Source organism: Papio anubis, chromosome 5 (assembly GCF_008728515.1).
Source record: "Papio anubis isolate 15944 chromosome 5, Panubis1.0, whole genome shotgun sequence".
NCBI classification, from domain to species: domain Eukaryota; kingdom Metazoa; phylum Chordata; class Mammalia; order Primates; family Cercopithecidae; genus Papio; species Papio anubis.
Window position 1 is genome coordinate 129,050,296 of NC_044980.1, and position 19,671 is coordinate 129,069,966.

General features: G+C 40.5%; 1 protein-coding gene and 1 long non-coding RNA gene across 4 annotated transcripts in view; one reads left to right on the forward strand and one right to left on the reverse strand.

Annotated features, from left to right (window-relative positions):
- TRPC7 (transient receptor potential cation channel subfamily C member 7) overlaps positions 1-19,671 on the reverse strand; it is a 141,024-nt gene that overhangs the window by 97,532 nt on the left and 23,821 nt on the right. The gene's annotated exons all lie outside the window — the stretch shown is intronic.
- LOC103885435 overlaps positions 2,318-19,671 on the forward strand; it is a 52,412-nt gene continuing 35,058 nt past the window's right edge. For 2 of the 3 annotated variants that reach the window (XR_002522750.1, XR_002522749.1), the window contains exons 1-5: positions 2,320-2,352; positions 3,492-3,569; positions 4,326-4,442; positions 7,806-7,866; positions 14,285-14,387. This is a non-coding gene — a long non-coding RNA (uncharacterized LOC103885435). Of the gene's footprint in view, positions 2,353-3,491; positions 3,570-4,325; positions 4,443-7,805; positions 7,867-14,284; positions 14,388-19,671 lie in introns of all 3 variants that reach the window. The other variant, XR_001903799.2, reaches the window with a different exon arrangement.

Genomic DNA, 19,671 nt, shown 5'->3' on the forward strand with positions numbered 1-19,671 from the left:
GTACTATATATTTTACTTATTTTTATATTTATTGTCCATGTCTTCCACTAGAATATAATTTTCTTGAGGGCATGAATTTTTTCTGTGTCGTTCACAAATGTATCCTGAGATCCTAGAACATTTCCTGGAGCATGGTGGGCACTCAGTAAGTACTTGTTTAGTTAACTGGAACAGTGAACTTGTCTAAGATGACATAGCTACTAGGTGATACAGCCAAGATTCAAAACAGGTTGGTCCAACTCAAATCCTGATCTTTCCATCTCATCCTGTTGCTTCTTAGGGGAGCAGCGTGTTTCCTTCTATTTGGCACACTTGAGGCTCAGTTGTGGTGACTCTCAACTAACTTGGGGGAAACAAAGGGTGGGTAGGGATAAGGATATGTGAATCCCTGATAGATTCTATAGTATAGTCAGTAAGTGCACAGGTTTTGCAGTCAGAAGGACCTGGAATTGGAATTCTTATTTTACTACTTGCCAGTAATTCGATAAGTGAAATTGATAAGTTTCCTGTTCATAAAATTGATAAGTGGAGCAAGCCATTTAACTCTTATGCATAGCAGTTTTCCATCTGTACTAAGGTACACACTGTTCAATCATTTGGAGAATTCAACACTAAGATCATGTCAAATGCCCAGGAGAGTTAATAATAAATAACACAAATAACAAAATAAAAACTTAAACAAAAACTGATAATAAAAATAAGCATGTAAATGGCAATCTACATGATTTCAAACTCCTGATCTCTTGCCCTTTGTGGTTTATAATTACTGGAGTGGGAGTAAGACTGGCCCATGGGTAGGAGGAAAACAAAAAAATACTGGATAAACTCTTGATTCATCTTTCTTCCACTCCAGACAAAACCTGTAAATCGGAATGCCTTACAAGTGGACTAATGTAGTATATAAGCTTTTGTGACTGGGTTTTTTCCCTCAGCATGATCACTTTGAGATTCATCCATGATGTTGCATGCATCAATAGTCAGTTTTTCTATTTCACATCCACTATATGGATGTATTAGTTTGTTGATCTATTTACTCACTGAAGAACATTTGATTGTATCCAGTTTTTGACATTTTGCAATGAAGAAGAAGGCTGCTATAAATATTCCTGTACAATATTTTTTTTTTTAAGACAGAGTTTCACTCTGTTGTCCAGGCTGGAGTGCAATGGCACAATCTCAGCTCACAGCAGCCTCTGCCTCCAGAGTTCAAGTGATTCTCCTGCCTCAGCCTCCCAAGAAGTTGGACTTACAGGCACATGCCACCACGCCCGGCTAATTTTTGTATTTTTAGTAGAGACAGGTTTTCACCATGTTGGTCATGCTGGTCTTGAACTCCTGACCTCAAGTGATCCACCCACCTCAGCCTCCCAAATTGCTGGGATTATAGGCATGAGTCACCACACCTGGCCAATATTCCCATACAAGTTTTTGTGTGAACATAGTTTTTTATTTCTTTAGGGTAAATGCCTAGGAGCAGGATTGCTGAATATATAGTAGATGCATGTTTAACCTTGTAAGAAGCTTCCAATTTGTTTCTGGAAAGGTTCTACCGTTTTACATTCTACTAGCAAATTACGAACATTCTAATGCTCCATATTTTCACCAGCACTTGGTATTGTTAGTTTATTTCCTGTTTTTGCTTTTATTTTTAGAGTTGGGTCTCACTATATTGCCAGGCTGGTCATTAACTAATGGGCTCAAGAGATCCTCCTGCCTCAGTCTCCTGAGTAGCTGGGACTGCAAGTGCAGGCGACTATGGCCTGCGTCAATGTCTTTTCTGTGTCATGGTATCTCGTTGTGATTTTAATTTGCATTCCCTAATGGCTAATAATGCTGCACATCTTTTCCTGTGCTTATTTGCCATCTTTATGTCTTCTTTGATGAAGTTTATATTAAAATACTTTGTCCACTTAAAAAAAATTTAAATTACTGAATTTTGAGAGTTCTTTATATATTCAGGATACAATTCATTTTTAAGAGAGGATTTGTAAATATTTCTCTTAGTCTGTGGCTTATGTTCACATTCTCTTAGCAGTATCGTTCAGACAGCAAACATTTTTAATTTTGATGAAGTCTGATACAGTTTGGCTGTGTCCCCACCCAAATCTCATCTTGACTTGTAGCTCCCATAATTCCCTTGTGTTGTGGGAAGAACCCAGTGGGAGATAATTGAATCATAGGCAGTTTCCCCCACACTGTTCTTGTGGTAGTGAATAAGTCTTACAAGATCTGATGGTTTTATAAGGAGAAACCCCTTTCACTTGACTCTCATTCTTCTCTTTTCTGCTGCCATGTGAGACGTGCCTTTCACCTTTGGCCATGACTGTGAGGCCTCCCCAGCCATGTGGAACTGTGAGTTTATTAAAGCTCTTTGTTTTTTTGTTTTTGTTTTTGTTTGTTTGTTTTTTTGTAAATTGCCCACTCTTGGGTATGTCTTTACCAGCAGTGTGAAAACAGACTAATATAAAGTCCAATCTATTATTTTGTCTTTTTGTTATGCTTTTGATGTCACAATTAAGAAATCTTTTCTTAATACAAGGTCATAAATGTGTCTTCCTATGTTTTCCTCTAGAAGTTTTATAGTTTATGTTTTAAATTTAGATCTATCACCCATTTTGTGTTAATTTTTGTATATGATGTGAGGTATAGGTTGAGGTATCTTTTATTGCACATGGATGTTCATTTGTTCCAGCCCCATTTGTTGAGAAGATTATTCTTTCTCCATGTAGTCATTTTTGCACAACTGTCAAAAATCATTAACCGCATTTGTATGAGTCTATTTCTGCACTCTCTATTCTGTTTCCTTGATCTATATGCTTATCCTTTCACTATTACCCACTGTCTTTATTTTTGTAACTTTATGTTATCTTAAAACTAGGTAGTTTGAGTCCTCCAACTTTGCTTTTCTTTTTCAAATTATCTTGGCTTTTCTCATTCCTTCCCTTTATATATAACTTTTAAAATAAGCTTGTTCATATCTACAAGAAGTTCTACTGAGATTGTTATTGGAATTGTGTTGAATCTATTGATCAGTTTGGGGAAGAACTGACATTTAAACTCTTTTGAATTCTCCAAACCACAAACATAATATGTACCTTCTCTTATTTAGGTGTTGTTTGATTTATTTCATTCATTTTTTATAGTTTCCAACATACAGGTTTCACATATGTTTTATAAAATTTATATCTAAGTATTTCATTTTTTCAGCTATTGGAAATATTTAAACATTTTTCTTCATTTCAATTTTTATCATTATATATAGAAATATTCATTTTTGTGTGTTGTCCTTATATTCGGTGACCTTGCTAAACTCACTTACTGGTGCCTTTAGATTATTTGGGATTTTCTACATAGAAAAACATGTTGTCTGAAAATATGGATTATTGACCTTGAATAAACACCTAGTTCAAATGCATTTCTTAAGATGATGAGAAAATGCTCAGAAACATGCATTTACATTGCTTTGAAGATTGATAAGGTTTTCTTTCTAGGAACAAAATTCTGCTGACAATTTTTTGCTGGCTTTTAACCCAAATTAATGGATCAGAGCTTTTTATGTAGTCAATATGGTAAGCAGTGTTGTAGTGTATTCACTATTTATTTCTTGTTCTCTGTTCAACACAGGTATCAACTGACATTCTTTAGTTCTCAACTATCTGAGAATTTCTTTTCTTTCCTTTTGATCTATAAATCTCCCAAGTTTATTTGTTATTGAGATGAATTTCTAGCCCTAATATGGAGGATGACTCCAAACCATCTATCAAGACATTTTGATACCTTTAACTTTTGATTCTAAGGTCATGGTTTTGGTAACATCAATTTCAGGAAATTATTAGTTTGCTTGACTTTCACTAAAAACTTCAGCTCTCCAACTTTTTCAAAGCTATTGACAAACTTAAATTAGAAGAGAAAGATAAGCTCATTTCCCTGATCGGTCAAAAGTTAAATGAATTTCTCAGACTGATGCTGTGGAGACATCCATACAATACAGGATAATTAACACTCATTCCGCAATGGAGACCTTAGAAATTAGATTTTAAAAGAGTGTGGACTTCAAATTCATGCCCCCTCCCTCCCTTCAGAGATCCAGTTATGGGGAAGAAATGTTTATGGAAAGCTCCAGTTGAAATACTAGTGGAGCTAAGTCAGCAGATGTGTACAGCTGTAAACCTGGAAGATATTTCTGCTTTTAACATTTAGGATGAGTTTGTTTAAGAAAGGGTTGCACTAACAGTTTACAATAAAAATGTTTAAAACATTTTAATATTTCACTAAATGGTCACAATTATGCTGTAGAACTGATAGTATTATTATCTCTAAATAAGAGGACTGGAAGTTGACCACTGGATTGAGCAAATTGGAAGTCGTTGGTCACCTTGACTGGAGCAGTTATGGAAGAGTGGAGGACGTGCCTGGAGAGAGTTAAGAGAGCAGGAGAAGAGGTATTGTGCCATGGATATTGACAGCTCTTTTGAGAAATTTTATTGCCAAAGACAGCAGAGAAATTGAAAAGTAGCTGATGTGAGAAGTAGGGTCAAGAGAAGCTTGTTTTCTCCTTTCTTCCCTCTCTTCCCTCCCTCCTTCCTTCCTTCCTCCCTTCCTTCCTTTCTTCCTTCCTCCTCCTTATAGGAGAAACTATGATATTTTGTATGCTGATGGGAATTTTCTAGTAGATAAATATCCTGATCATTGTCTATGATATCAGTAGATCATTCTATTAATCCAGTAGTTCAGAAGCATACATGAAGGAGGATTGAACTTAATGTATTGAGGCAGAAGAACAGGGTCTGGAGGCAGAGAACTTAAGGCCAATTTGTGCTGAATCAAGGAAAACACCAAGGTCTGGGGGCAGAGAATCTGAGGTCAATTTGTGCTGACTTCCTAAAAGAAAAAACACGAAGGTCTGGGGGCGGGAATCTAAGGCCAATTCGTGCTGACTTCCCAAATCTGGATCAAAAGGAAAACACCTGGGTCTGGGGTCAGAACACCTAAAATTTCCTAAAGCTAAACCAAAAGGAAAAACCCCATCTCCCTTCCCAAGTAATAGAGGATCGAAGGCTACTCTTCCTACAACCCTCTCCCTTCCACCAGTGTCAGATGGAAAGGGAGAGTACCTTGGATTGGCTGCTGGCCAAGCAGGGACCATCTCTTCATCTGCACAGGGCACCAGTTCACATCAGTCTTTAATTAGCCACAGATCAAATCCTTCATGCAGATAACGGGTAGCTGGTAAGAACCGAAAACCGAGTACTTAAAACCCAAAAAAACTTTGTAACTGGGCCCTTGAGTCGCTTGCTCAGGCCCATGCCCAATTTGTGGGGTGCTTTCTTGCTTTAATAAATTGTTGCTTTCGCTGCTTTGTTCCCATGTTTCTTTCCTCTGCTACTTTGTGCATTTTGTTCAATTCTTTGTTCAAAATGCCAAGGACCTGGACAAGTCATAGTCAAGGCCCCCCACCAGTAACAGTATGAGTAGAAGAATACATGTATATAGAATCACATATGGCTTAGCTACAGTAATAGGAGGAAATGTCAGTATGTAGGTGAAGATGCTATTCGATGGGTGCATGGATGATGGGGTCCTGTAGACATTTTCCTCCTGTTGCTTCAATTTTGTTCAGTGCAATAGAAATAAAAATTATCAGCTGAAAGTAAGAATAGGGGAAGTGGTGGTGGAAGTTTGGGGAGAGGAGAGAGTAGGTCTGAAATAGCTTTTAGGAGAAAATGAGAAGAGATGGATTAGAAAAACCAGATGTGATTGCTGGAGAACAATAAGAGCCCATTTGAAGTTCGTGGTCATAAATTTAGAATAAGGTCTGTTAATGTGTGTTTTTTTTTTCCCCTAACCACATTCACCTTCCTGGGTGCCAGCATGGAGCAGATAGAGAATTATATTTTACCAGGGTTGTGTTTTTGCCAAAGAGTGCAACAAATCAAGAGGGGGCAGAGGAGCTGAAGTGTACATGAGGGAGTGATCACAGTGACAGGTCATGGAATTGAAGCTGATATGAAAGGAAGACAGGACTTTGATGGGGAGAGGGAAAGTGAAAAGATGGCTTGATCAGTTCTGAGCTTAGAAGACCTGGGGGGAGGAGAAAGATTGTTAGAGTTGAGGCATTCAAGTGAGATGGAAAAACTGAAGTCAGAGAGTGTGATGTGCAATGCTTAGATAATGGAGGGTTTGCATTTATTGATCATGGCAAGTATTGGCTCACATAGACTCTTGGTGACTAAGGTACAGAGGAGGTTAAGACCACTAGAGGAGGTAAGTCCATAAAACTGAGCCAGTGTGTTGGAAGGATGACCTGTGTATATATTGAAGTGCCAAGAATTTAAGCAGCAAGAACCGAAATTGTGATAGAGTGACCCATTGTTGCAGACTACAACAATGAAAGATAATGGGTGATATAATATGTTGAAATATAATTCAAAGGTAGATGTTCTTAGAGAGTAGAGAAAGGAGAAGAGAAACTTCTTTCTTGGAACTGGCAAGAAACAGCAAGGGGGATGCCTACCCCATCTCCAAGCCCAGTGCTCTGAAGATTGGGAGCAAAACCACCTCCACTTGAAAGGGCTGCAGGAACGCTGTGTCCTCAGGGCAGCCAGTCTTTAGAGAGAGCAAAAAGGTGGCACGTCGCTCAGAGGAGGGGTTCAGTGATGGGGTGCTTCACTGAGGAGGGACAGTGACTTCCATAGCATGAAATGGGAGAGCATCTGGAGATGAAAAGGAAGGTATGAGGATGGAGGAAGGGATCTGACAGTCTTCTAGAGAATCACATGCAGGTTCTGAGGGGTGACTTGGGAGACAGTGGCTTCCCATGGTGAGGACCTTTAGAGGAATTAAAACACGTAATTACAGGATGTTGAGAGGATTCAATGTGGTGAAGTGGGGAAACACACAGCCCAATGCTGGGTGCACAGGTCACCTTTAGTACCCTTTGGCTAACACAGGACTTCAAAGTTGCATCTTGCCCTGGTGTTTTCTTTCTGCACATCCCCAACTCAGCTGTTGGGCAAGAAAACTCTGGATGTTGAGATTTAACACACATGGTTGTATTTTTATTAATTAAAACTGGAATCATTAAAACAATTAATGGATGTGAAGTACTGGGTAAGAACCTGAGCCTAGTGCTCATTATGGCAGATGAAAATTGAAAAGCTTCAATCCACGTTTTAGCTTCCATGGATACAATTAATTGTTTCATTAACCTTCACCTTATCAATAAACTCACGCTCCAAAGGATCAAGGCAAATACCCTTTTGCATTTCAACTTCATTTAGGAATGCAGATCCAAGGAAGGTGGTTTGTGTTTAGTGCAGAGACCGACAGCATTTCTCACCTCAGCTTTCTCAGGGGGATTTAGGCAACTCCTGGGTCCTCAGAGTCCAGGGTTCTGCCCCAAGGGTAGAGCAGGGTAGGGCTGGCGCTTTGACTCCATGATCCCCTGAGAGGTCTGACTCTCCAACTCTGCCACTGGTTACTCATTGCCTCCCTGACTTTATAAACTCTCTGCAGGAGGCTTTCCTTTATTAATCCCAAACATACTCCCTGCTTTTCTAAAGGGATCTCTATGTCCTAAGTGTTTCAGCATTCAGGAAAGATGGCTGTGCATTGGTGATCTTATAATTTTTAATCACAGGCCTGATCAGTCTTTGCATGAGAAGGATGACTGGGTGGTCAGTGTTTGGGTTCGAATCACAGCTCTGCTGCATTGTGGCTGTATGATTTTGAGTGTATAACTTAATCTCTCTGTGTGTTCTAATTTAATCTGCATATTGGGGCTGATAATGCCATCTACTTTATAGGGTTGTTGCAAGGAGCAAACTGAAAAAGATAACCCAAATAAGGTGCTTTACACAATCTGTGGTAAGTATTGACCAATATTATGATGACCTAGAGTGTGTAGGTTAGCAGAGAGCATAAGCACAGATAACTTGTCTATTTGGGGTTTGATCTTCAAGTGCCTCATCTAACAAAGCTGGCAAACCTTCTCATTGGATGTATTTCCAGAGCTTCACCCTGTGTGAGTCCAAGGTAGAAGGTGCAGGGAGCAGTGAGGAAGTTCGGGTCATAGAAATTGGGTCAGGGTCCTGCTCACTTACTCCTCAAGTGCAGGCGCCTGGACGCTGAGCACTGAGTCTGCAGGTCACTGTGCACCACCTTCCTCAGCCAGGCAGTGCTGACAGTGCTTCTGCTGGCACATTGGTCTCCAATCTGGTTTTTGGTTTACTTAACTATCAGCTACTGACATTGTACAGGGCCCATAGCACATTGACATGGCATTTATGAAATCCCAGAAGTAATGGATTGCTCTGCTTGTTGTTTTTTTAAGAAGTCCCCTCTGTTAGATTCAGAGGCTTGCCTGAGGACAAAGACTGTCTTTCAAGGAAACGACTCAGGTATTTTATTAACAACTCGGGTATTATATCTACTAATTCAGCAGATATATTTGGGCACCCACTGTATGCCAGGCACTGAGAACGTAAACCTACTAAAAGAAAGCCCTTGCCCTGAAGGGGCTTGGGGTCCTTCTAGAGACAATACAAGTAGCCAGATGAGGACCACGGGGTGATATAAGTGCCTTGGGACAGGGTTGGGGCATGCTGCCTGAGTTTCGGGTGTCACGGGGCTTCCAAAAGGAGGCAGATTGTATGAACTGAGACCTGAGGATGAGCAGAAGCTAGCAGGTGTAAGACAGGTATGAGGAGAGGAGGTGGCAGGGAATGGACATTCCAGGAAGTGGGACCAGCAAGTGCAACAGGAAGAGATCATGTAACCGTGTGTGGACTGTGATGAATACTAGCTGACTTTAACCACAGCATGGTCATATGCGTAAGTTATGCACATAATTCAATATTTTACATATTTCTCATAATTAAATAGGCATGGATATGCTTATTTACCAAGAAAGGAATTCATGTGCACTTTCTGCACATCCTTAGCCAGGTTAAAGATGCGGCTTGGTTTGCTCTTGTGGAACTCCTGGAAGAGCCTCTCATCTTTCTGCTTTTCCTGCTGGAACTGTGGTAAAACTGGGAGGCAGGTTTGCCTATATGAACTTAGTCTTGTCCCCACAACCCACCCCTCACAGTCACCCAGCCTCTATAGGAGGCTCCCAGGCTCTCTCCCCTCTCTCTGCATTCCCTGTTCTCTCTCTGTCTGTCTCTCTCTCTCTCTCTCTCTCTCACACACACACACACACACACACACACACACACATCACCTTATCACCCATAGGTTAGTGCTCCATGATAGAGTGCTTCCTCTAGGCTGTGACTCAGAGAATCCATCAGGACATGTGAGTTGAAAGAGGAAGAGGAACCTTTGGGAAGCCCTGTGGCTCACTTACATGGAAGCAACCCCACATGTCCCCTGCCCACCTGCCCCACCCCCACATGAGGGTGGCCAAAGCATGATTGATTGGTCTGTGCACCCATCAGGATGAAAGACAATATTAAAAGTTATAACTATTGCTGTTATTACTGCTATTAGTTATCCTTTATCAAGTGCTTACTATGTCCAGGCTCTGGGCTAAGTGCTTTCTATATTTATCTCATTGAATTCCCATGACAAACCTAGGAAGTACATAGTATCATTGTTTCTGTCTTATGGACAGAGGAACTGAGGCCCAGAGACTTTGGTGGCAGCTGGGATCTGAATTCAGGTATAGCTCACTCCAAAGTCCATGATCATACTACTGGGAAGTACTCATTTGCTAGAAACACTGACTGCCCTTGTAGTGCTCTAAAACCCTGAACATGCTCTGAAGGGCAGGTGTGGGAGGAGCATTCAAGGACCTCTCTGTGAAAGGGAAGAGAAAGATGAGGGCCTGTTGTTAAAAGGCAAAAGTGCTGAAGCTTTAGGTAAAGCAACACCCTGTGTTTCCACACCTGAGGGAAAGCCAGGAGGTGAGACTGACTGAGCTCTGGGAGCTGAGTCCACCCCATGCTAAGTCACCAGCAGTTGTGTGTCAGCAATTAGAAAGTCAGGGTAGGAGTTGTCCCTAACGGAACACACTCCTATTTCTCTCAAGGCCCTAAGCCTCTTAGCAAAGTGCCAGCCCATCCACTTACATCCCTTTTGGACTCTCACCCGGAGGCCATCACCCCCTTTCTGTGATTGGTCCTCCAGCCCCAAATGCTATCACTGTTTTCATGGTGAGAAGCTATGGCAATCGGTGGGTAAGCAGAGGGTTTATGGAGTGCACCCCCCAGCAGTGGCTGGGGGAACCTTGCAGCTCATTCCTTAGGTTTAGAGAGAAGAGTGGCAGGATGAGGTTGCATTGCTTGTGCCAGCTAAATTCCAAAGGGGGCAGCATGGTGACTGCTGTTCTGAGTGCACTGGCTTTTAACAAGCCCATTTTTTGGGGTTTCTTTGCTCTGTTGGAGCTGAAGCACACATAACAGCTACACAGTGTTGCAGAATGAAACCCTATCTCTACCTGGATCCTTCCAAAGCTTCATCCACAAAGCACACCTAAGCCACTTTTGCCCATGGGTTGGCTCAGGGAAGGCCTCATGTATACATTCATTTACTCATTTAATCAACAAAAATGAATAGAGCATCTAGTGTGTGCTGAGCTCTGTGCCAGGCCCTAGAGGTACAACGGAGAGTGAGGCAGGCATGGTCTTGACTTCATGGAGCTGACAGACCAGAGGAACATGTAGTTGATAAAGGATCTGCAGTTAAGTGGGATGAAGAACTCTCCTTTTTGTGCAAATTAGACCTGAGTTCCTTTACATCTAGCTTCATAGTTATTCCTGGGAAAACATTACTTTCCAAATAAACCCAATTGGTAAGCCACAGTAACTGGGTATGAGTCTGTTAGCTCAAAAACTTGAGAAGTTTCCAGAAATCCACTTTTACAAAGTTGTTCCACTCAGTTCAGCATGTGCTTACTAAGCCTTGTGTATGCCAGAACTGTGGCTGGCACTGGAGATTCTAGGAGGAGTGAGCTGGGTTATTGCTCACCCAAGGGGGAGAAAACACACAAGCCAGTCATTTCAGTATTACCTAGTGAGAGCAAGTTACTCACTCACCAAGTATTCCCCAGGTACCCACTCTGTGCCAGTTGCTGTCCTAAATCTGAGATACAGCCATTAGCAGAACGGACAGTCTCTACTCTCATAGAGCTTATATTTTGTTGGGGGTGTAGGAACTGCAGAGAGGAGAGTGCTATTTTATATAGATGTGAGTCAGGAACTCCCGGATGAGGTGATTTTGAATAGAGAGTTGAAGGAGGTGAAGGAGAGAGTTACCCAGATGTACGAGGAAAGAATATTCCAGAGAGAGGGTCCCTAGTGCTAAGAGGAGGAAGAGTGCAAAGCTAAGAGAGAGAGTATCTGGGGTTTCTGAGGAGTAGCTAAGAGGCCAGCCCTAGGTGCAAAGTGGGTAGGAGTGGAGCAGGAAGAAATGAGGCTAAGGGAGCAGCAGCAGCAAGATGAGCAGAGCCCTGACAGGCACCTGCACAGACTGTGACGACTGCAACTTTTCCTATGGCAAGATGGGGAGGCACTGACTAGAGGGCTTCAAAGAGGAGAGTTGACATGATCTGATTTATGCCCTAAGAGAATCCCTCTGGCTGCTGGGATGGAATAAATTGTAAGGGGCAAGAGCAAAAGCAGGAAAAGCAATTAGGAGGCTGTTGCAATTACCCCGAGGAGAGACAAACGTGGCTTGGATCAGAAAGGAATTGAGTAAGGAGAGGAAGAGTATAAAATTCTGAATGTCTTTGAAAGATAGAGCCAAGAGGATTTATTGATGAATACTAAGTATGGAAAAAAATAACAAACAAGAATGAATCTGAGGTTTTGGCTTGAGCAACTAGAAAGATAGAGTTACTATTTGTAAAACGTGCCATAGGAGAGGTTTCATAGTTGCTTAGCAAATACTTCCTCTCCTCCTTTTTGTCCCTATGAGAGAAATACACTTTCTTCCCCATTGATGTTGGGTTTGGTCATAGGACTTGCTTCAGCCAGTGAAATGTGGGTGGAAACGATAGCATATGTGTTCTAAACCTGGGTCTTAAGAGGCCTGCATCCTGCAGTTTTCTTTGTCCTTCGAGGAGCTGCTGACCACTGCCAAGAGAAGAATGTGCCCAGGTAGCCACTATTTATCCATCTTGGGCCCCAGAATGAGATACGTAGAGTAGCCTTCTCTACTAACCCTAAGAATTGTGAACATGAAAATAAATGTTAATTGCATAGACTATTGTGTTTTGGGGTGGTTTGTTACACAGCCTGACTGTAGCAGTAACTGACTGATAAAGGGAGGAAGGTAGGCTCAGTGCTTTGGTACATCAACATCAAAGACAGGCTCTTAGCCCTATCTGGGTGCTCAGGGATGTTGCCCTAGAGGTAATAAGTTGTTGCTGAGTCTTGAGGGCTCAGTGTTACCCAGTTCAAGAGGTGGAACAAGGGCATTCCAAGCTGAGGACAGCATAAGTAAAGGAACAGAGGCACAAAAACATGATATATGAATATACAGGGAACTATGCAAGTAGACATATAGGGTGGCAGAAGATGAGTTAGGAGAAGTTAACAGGAGCTGGATCATGCAGGATTTTGTATTCTCACGTACGGAGATTGGATTTTATAACATAGGTAGTGAGGGCCATGAAAACCTTTGCAGCAGGAGAATATCATGGTCTGATTTATATCGACATGCTGTCCTTCTGACCCTATGTGGAGGACAGCTTCAGTGTTTCAGAGTTTCATAGCCTGGAGGCAGAAGGATAGGTAGAATCTGTTGGAATCATCTGGTCAAGTGCAGTGGTGGTTAGGATACAGGGATGGAAATGGAAACATTGAAATTTTAATACCAGCAGGATTTAAAGTACAGGGAGAAAGTGAGAGCTCAATATGTGGCTTGCTTGGGACAGCAAACATTGGAGTGGATTTTCCTAACATGTTAATGTCTGATGGGATTACAGATGATTTTTCTTTTCTTCTTTTATACAAATTTATTTTCTACAGTCATCCTGCATTGCCCATATAATTGGAAAAATGTTTTGGATATGTTACAATGTTTAAATCTGCCTGTTTTCCTTTGGATCAAATTCACCGAACCCTAGAATTTCAGTGTTGGAGAGGGATACCCACCCTTGATGCTCTCTTGGCCAGGGTTGCTGTCTTCTCTGAAAATTTGATTTTTTTTTTTTTAAATAACAAATTGAAAAAATATCCAAAACGTGGTTCAGAGTGAATATGACCTATGCATCCTATTTATACTAATTTTATACCATGAAAACATTTCAGAGAAACACTAATTCAGAATTAGCATCATCAGATAACATGCCCTTCCAGAGGATTGTGTCATGACTCATCTGATTATGGATTCAGAGTAAGAAATGTGCGTGAGACTCATTTAAAAGAGTAATTAAAGAGCACCATATGTATAGAAGTAACTTTTTAAAAATTGCTGTGATTGCTGAAAATGCCATTGATTAAGAGGGACTAACAGCTAGATGGCAAAGTAACAATTAAAAAATGTAGATCCCTGCTGAAAAAAAATACAAGTCAAGTTAGGCAAATCAGTACTTGTGATCTCTCTGCTCAAGGAGCACACCACACATTTCACTTTGGTGCCTCTACCCATTACGTTCCCAAGCCTGGGCTGACACTCCTCTTTGTCACCTCTGAGAACTCTACTCCTTCTCAAGACAAGCTCAAAAGCATCTCCAGGATGGCTTTTCCATGTCCCTGAGGAAATCCACTCTTTCATGCTCTGGGCTCCCATAGCATTTTGTTCTTAGGGTCCAATAGCGTTGTCAAAGTGCTCTCCATATTTTTGACACTTATACTTAATTAATCAACTTTATCCATTTGTAATTTCAGTGCAGGGAATACCACACTACAGGACTTAATAAATGTTGTGTCAATTGAAACTACTTAATACATACTCTGAGTCAAGTATCTTATTTATAAGGAAGCTGAGGAACAAGTAAGTGCTAGCATGTGGCTACCAGGGAATTGACCTAGAAGTGGTGAGAGGGTATACTTGGCTCTAAGAGATGGCCTTGAAGCCAAGGCTGACTGTTCAAGGCCCATTATCTTATACATAGATCACTGTAGCAATTTTCTAAAAGCCCCGGGAGACATAGGTAAAAGATGAATAAGAGATTGCATTTAAATAAGTTTAAATCTAATCAGGAAAATCAGATTCCAGTTTTTTGCTTTAAACTGATTTATCCAATGAATTACTGGATAACCCTTGGAAGTAAAATTGATATCCACTTTGTAAATGAAGAGACTGAGGCTTGACGTGATTTCATCGATCTCCACAGCTTCAACAGACACCTATCTGCTGACGATTCCCAGGCTTTTACCTGCAACCTAAACCTGTATTGTAACGAGCTGATTTGAACTCCCAAGTGCTCATCTACACTGGTAAGTCCTGCAAACACTTCAAAATCTGCATGCCTCAAGCTGAACATATGGGGCTTACATCTAACACCCAAACCTGATCTTCTGCTTTCTGTTTTAAGAAATGGAGTTCCCTCCACTTAGCCCTTGGAGCTAGAAACCCTGTGTTCACCTTTGTCTCTGCCAATTAGTTACCAAAAACTTTGGATTCTAATCCACAGTGTCTCTTATGTCTGACCCCTTCTCCCCATACCCACAGGCATGGTCTTAATTTAAGTCCTTATCATTTAGCATCTAGACTTTTGCACTGGTTGGTATGTTTACTAATAACAGTCCCATCTTCCATCCAGATGTCAAACCATCATTCCCTTGGTTAAAAAGATACAAGATAAAACTCAAGCATCTTTATTATTAAACCTCCACATACCTCACTAACATCAACTCCCTTCCCACAAACCCAATTTCCCTCCAGCCACATCTGTCCACTGAGGACACTGAGCCCGGTCACACTTCTCCACATGCTCATTCTTCTGCCTTTATGTCTTTTTTCTCTTCTCCACTTGCCAAACTCCTACTTATTCTTCAAGGACCATTTTAAAATGTCTCTTCTGGGAAACTTACTCTCCATTGCAGGCAGTTCATTGCTCTCTCCTATGTGTTCTCACAGCATTTTGCTTATACTCTATTCCACTGTGATAATCTCTTTATACTCCAGTCCCCTACTTGCTTTGAGGACAGGGTCTGGAGCTCATTTCCACCTGCAGCTCTAATACCTGGTACAGTATCTGGCACACAGAAGGAAGACTACCCTTTATGGGTAAATATTTAACCACTCTCAGTCTATTTCTTCACCTGTAAAATGGTAATAAAAATCTCTCCTTAAGATTTTAATTCAGATGTTGTTTATGAAAATGTTTTGTAGAAATGAGAAACAGAAAGCGCTAGGGAAAGGAAGGGTTATTAAGGGATTATTTAGTCTAAGCATCTGCCTTTATGCCTCAGAAAGATGAACCATGGAATGGTGACAGGACTTAGCCAAGGTCACACAGCAGTTGGGTCTCCTGACTCAATGCCATTTCCTTCCACCTTTCTGATTCTGGAGGCTCACCTATTAAGGCCCCAAACTAGTAATGCCTTGAAGGATCTTCTTTTATGATGCCATATCACCTATGACAAAGGCCATGTCCTGGGGAGAGTCTGACCACCAGGCTTCAAGCTATTTGGTTCCCTTAAGTAACCTCTAAAATCTTACTACCATGAGAAAACTCCTCAAATATTTGCTTTGGGTGAAGCACAGACTCAACAGTATGCTTCAAGTCTGGTTTCTAAATTTGCAATCTTAGAGGAGATACTATTTAGAGGAATAAACTCTTGCTCCTGATTTTTTTAACCTAATTAAAATATTTTCTCTTCCTGAACATTTCGTGGAGCTCACTTTCATGTTTATGTTAAAATATCTGTTTTAGGGCTGGGCGTGGTGGCTCACGCCTGTAATCCCAGCACTTTGGGAAGCCGAGGTGGGTGGATCTCAAGGTCAGGAGATAGAGATCATGCTGGCTAACACGGTGAAACCTCGTCTCTATTAAAAATACAAAAGTTAGCTGGGTGTGGTGGTGGGTGCCTGTAGTCTCAGCTACTCAAGAGGCTAAGGCAGGAGAATTGCCTGAACCCGGGAGACAGAGGTTGCAGTGAACTGAGATTGTGCCACTGCACTCCAGCCTGGGCAACAGAGGGAGACTCCGTCAAAAAAACAAAACAAAACAAAACAAAACAAAATATGTTCTAAGGACAGAAGATGTCAAATTTCCAGTGTGCTGTGAGAAAACATTGGGTGAATTATTTGGAGTATAAGCTTCAAACAAAATTAACAATCACCAGAGAAGAGAAGTTGTCATCAGAAAGATTCTTGGTCTAGAATTCCGAAGTGAGATGGAAAAAGGCCCAAACCACTGTTTTCAAAGAATATGTAGAAGCAGCTGGGAGACCTATTAACTCAACAGGCAAAGACCTAATCCCCATCATGCAAAAGGCTGGCAGCTGCATGCTCCTGTCCCAGGAATGCAAACATGAGCTCTCACCTCCCAGGTCCAAGCAACTGCACTGTGAGTAAGTGCATTGTATTCTAACCATGGGAGGGAATGGTGGGGGGGATGGAGAGGGAGGGAGAGAGAGAGAGAGAGAGAGAGAGAGAGAGAGAGAGAGAGAGAGAGAGAGAGATATTGAGAGCAGCTATACTTAGCATTTCAGTGTGGCCCTTCTGAATTTTCAAAGCATTTACCAATCAGTAATTAGCAGTCTCACTCTGGAGCTAAAAAAAACAGGATTTTATTATAAATTTCACACTTTAGGTATGGGAGATGGAGAGATCATAGTAATGTAAAAGATGATCATGCTACCAAGCATTTGGGCGTCCTTTTCTGTTTGAAAATTGACAGTACTTAGAATATGTTCACACCATCCTTACATCATTGTAATTTTAGAAATAGGCATATAATTTTATCATTTTTTTTCTTAGTTTTCTTAGATCTTACAGCATACTGCCTCTATGATAACTAGAGCTTGTATCTCACCTCTCCACAGTTGTTGACCATGTAGGGAGTATGAAAGAGTACGGATGGTACCACATCATCTGATCCACTTTATTGAGAGTTGATGAAAAAGTACATAGTGTCCTATTGCTCAGGCAGGACATGTTTTGAAAGAAAGACCAAGCCAGATATTCAGAGTGTTTACCCCTATAGTGTGTTTGAGTGTGTGACCTTTACATCAGGTACTAATCATCTAGTTTATAAATGGAAAAGAAAGAGAGGCACACTTAGTTCATCAATGCCAAGTGAGATTTATGACTTGTTACAACTGAATGATGGAGATTTTTTCACTTTTCAATCAAATGCAGTACTTTCAGTTTTCTTGATTGGCATTAAATGGGACCCCATCTTGGATCCCAGGGCTGCAATGGCATTTTCCAGCTTCTAACTCATGGGCTGATGGGAGAAAACAACAGCCATGAATTGTTACCACACTATAGCCTAAAAACCAAACACGAAAATAATCCAAAACCTGAAAAAAGACCACAAAGATAAATGAAAAATAAACCGAATGTGGCTTTGGACTTCCTGTTGTGGCTGAAAAATACCTATCTGGGGTTTGATGGGGAAATGAGTAATCACTTCCACTGGCATCCATTTTCATTCTGCTTAATAACATTGAGTTCTTTTCATTGATATTTTCAGAAATGGGAGTCTTAGACTATGCAAATGGAATCAAATCTTGATAACTACCTAAAGAAGAAGAGGAATGTTTCTATTATGCTCCATCTTGTTACTAACCTCACAAGCTAACTGTTCTTGCTCATTCCTGGATATAAGCCAAGCCAACTACGGGAGGAATTGGCTTACAGTTTAACTTTAAAACAAGATGATAAGAGTCCCTTCCTGAAACTAACCCCCTCCTTGCTCAGGGTCCTTGCTCAGGGACCAAAACTGCCTTTGTAAACCTAACAAATTGCCCGCAAGGTTAGAATTATGGTAGGGGCCTAAATTCTGTTAGAATGTAGGCATAGTTAAATTCTAACCAGTCGCTGTTTTATAATTTGTCTTTTTATAACTGCTTACTGCTCAGGTGTCACGTAGCTGGAGGTCATTTGTAAATTCCCCAATTGGTCCTATAGATAACGGCACTGTTGTCAAACATAAGACTAATGTTTGAGATCTTTTTCAGACTTTTGCATTCTGGTGACCAACTAACTCCACTTGGACCTGTGACTCATACCAAGAAACAGACTCGAAAGGTCCTGTGTCCCCCACCCAGAAATGGACTCAGTGCACGAAGACAGTTTTGACATTCCTATAATTTCATCCCCAACCAGTCAGCAGTACCCATTCTCTAGTCCCTGCCCACTAAATTCTTCTTAAAAACCCTAGCTTCTGAGTTCTTGGGAAGGCAGAATTGAGAAATATCTCCTGTCCTTCTGCTAAGCAGCCTGGTGATAATTAAACTCTCTCTACTGCAACAACAACAACAACAAAAGTGAGAGGATGTCCTGTTTATAACAGAATAAATTGTCAGAGGAAATTAAAAATAAAGTCATAGAAATACTAGAAGAGAACTCAGGTGCATTAAAAAAATAATCTTTGAGGAATTGAAATCAGTACACCAAAGAGAAATCTGCATTCCCATGTTAATTGCAGTATTATTTGCAATAGTGAAGACATAGGGAAAACCAAAAAGCCATCAATGAATGAATGGATTAAAACATGTGGTATATATACACATTAGAATACTATCTAGTCTTACAAAAGCAGGAAGTTCTGTTATTTGCCACAACATGGATGAACCTAGAAGAATTATGCTAAGTGAAATAAGCTAGGCACAGACAAATGCCATGTGATTTTATTTATATGGAATCTAAACAAGTTGAACTTGTAGAAGTAGAGAATAGATTGGTGGTAGGTGGGGTGGATAAAGAAATGGGAGATGTTGGTCCCAAAGTACAGAGTTTCAGTTAGATAGAAGAATAGGTTCTGACGATCTATTGCACAACATAGTGACTATAGATTGTAATAACGTATATTTTAAAAAGCTGAAAAAAGGACTTTAAATATTTTCCCTGTAAAGAAATGGTAAGAAATGATAAGTATTTGAAGTGATTAATATGTTAATTAACCTGATTTGATCATTCTAGAATGTATACACATATGAAAACATCACATTATATACCATAAATATATATACTTATATTTATCAATACAAATAATTGTTGAGTAGCCTTTTAAAACATGACATGAAATCTACAAGCCAAACTGAAAAAACTCACAAATAAAAAAGCATAAAATTTGAATAAAATTTCTGTTCAGAAAATATTACCATAAAGGAGATAAAAAGACAAACTGAAAAAATATTTGCAATGCACAAAACAGATAAACATCAATTTTTTTCATAAAAATAATTTTTATAAACCCTAGGTAAAAACAGTAATGAGCCAAGAAAAAATGGACAAAAGACACAAGAAGACAATTCACAGAAAAAGAAATACAAATGAACATTAAATAAAGAGTTGTTTAATCTTACTCATAAAAGAAATTCAAATTAAAATAGCACTGAGATACTGTTTCTCACCTACAAAATCAGCAACCATTTAAAAATTTGCTAACACTCACTGTCTGTAAGGAAGTAAGGAAAAGAGACTCTCATTCTCTCTGTCTGTGAAATTTATGATTTGAGGCTGCCTTCTGGGAGGGCAATTGTCAATCTCTTATGTAGCTTTCAGTGCCAATGCTCTTTGACCCAGCAACTCCATTTTGGGGAG